We start from the raw sequence: 1658 nt of genomic DNA, 5'->3' as shown, positions 1-1658 counted from the left end.
TCTGTATAACTATCTAAATATCGCTCTATCAATCTATCAATCTAACCATCTATCTATCTATATATCTATCTATCTTTATCTGAAAGTCAACAATAATAAAATCATTGATATATGAAGTATAACAACGTCCTCTCAATGGCAATTATCTCACCAGAATCTTTTAGAACCTTCAGAAAACTATGAACTCTGCAGGCAAGGAGGGAGGAATGGTCTCCGGCTATTGATAAAACCATATTATTCCATATATATTTTTATATATACATATTTATGTATATATGTGAATGTATATATAACGTACAAAATAATGTGGCCATCATCAGTATCGAAGAAAACTGAAAAGATGAGGTCCCACCGAGATTCGAACTCGGATTGCTGGATCCAGAGTCCAGAGTGCTAACCCTTACACCATGGGACCTGATAAGAAAAGATGTGATTTCATCTAAATGTTTTACATATAATCAACCAGAGGCCATTCCTCCCTCCCTGCCTGCGGGGTTCAAGGTTTTCTAGAAGGTTCTCGAAGATTCTGGGTAGGAACTGCCATTGAGAGGACGTAGTTATACGTATCATTAATGATATTGTTGTTGACTTTCTGATTTAGAAAGATAGATAGATAGATAGATAGATAGTAGATAGATAGATAGGTAAAAAACAGATATTGGATAGATCGATAGATACGTAAGGCTGTATATGTCAATTTTCACAGAAATCATTGATATCTGCGTTATTCTGCAAGAAATACATGTACATTGATGTAGTGATGATATGGGTTAGGTATAAGACCAATCGTGTTGAGGTTGTAGTGATTGTGACCATTGACTTCAACCTTAATGGTGTAGTGAAGATAAAGTTGTAGTGAAGATAAATCTTGAAGTGACTCATAAGGTTGTTGTGAGTACAAGGATGCATCGTAAATGAGTACTTCCTACCTGAAAGTCAACAATTACAAAATTGATCAAGTATAACAACATCCTCGGACAACCAACTACAAACACCAACCATAGAGTGAACCTGACTGTCACCTAACGACGACCTCTCAAAGGTAATGATCTTACCAGAATCTTCGAGAACCTTCTAGAAAACCTTGAACCCTGCAGGCAGGGAGGGAGGAATGGCCTCTGGTTGATTATATGTAAAACATTTAGATGAAATCACATCTTTTCTTATCAGGTCCCATGGTGTAAGGGTTAGCACTCTGGACTTTGGATCCAGCAATCCGAGTTCGAATCTCGGTGGGACCTCACCTTTTCAGTTTTCTTAGAAACTGATGATGGAACTGAGTCATATAGTTGACCTTCGATGGACATATATTTCTTACGGCCCAACATTTTATTTAAGTATGAAGATCTCACGGCAGAGAGGAAACGTGTGATATTCAAAATCAAAAGCCGCAATTGCCCTCATGGTAATGGTCGACATGTTTGCAGACAGATGACACAGACATGTGAGAAGTTAGACAAATATGGACGTTCCTGGTTGCTGTATAGCCTAGGTTTATTATCACTTGTAATGAAGGAGAAATATTGCACATTATTCCACACCTTTTTATTTAGGCTAGGCTAGGCTAGGATGAATAGGGTCCATAACGTAACAGAGCTGGGAAATGCATCATATCGGATCTGTATTTGTGCAAAATGGCGCAAGTTTGTGGAAGTGAT

At 37.8% G+C, this 1658-nt stretch overlaps 2 non-coding genes across 2 annotated transcripts; one reads left to right on the top strand and one right to left on the bottom strand.

Moving 5' to 3' along the window:
• Nucleotides 1-343: 343 nt before the first annotated feature.
• Nucleotides 344-415, bottom strand: TRNAQ-CUG (transfer RNA glutamine (anticodon CUG)). The gene has a single exon. It is a non-coding gene; the product is annotated as a tRNA-Gln (tRNA).
• Nucleotides 416-1169: 754 nt separating this feature from the next.
• On the top strand, nt 1170-1241 carry TRNAQ-UUG (transfer RNA glutamine (anticodon UUG)). Its single transcript has one exon. It is a non-coding gene; the product is annotated as a tRNA-Gln (tRNA).
• The last annotated feature ends 417 nt before the right edge of the window (nt 1242-1658 follow it).

This window comes from Panulirus ornatus, chromosome 42, assembly GCF_036320965.1.
Source record: "Panulirus ornatus isolate Po-2019 chromosome 42, ASM3632096v1, whole genome shotgun sequence".
NCBI classification, from domain to species: Eukaryota; Metazoa; Arthropoda; class Malacostraca; order Decapoda; family Palinuridae; genus Panulirus; species Panulirus ornatus.
The sequence above is the reverse complement of the archived record's forward strand: the minus strand, read 5'-3'. Positions and strand labels throughout refer to the sequence as shown.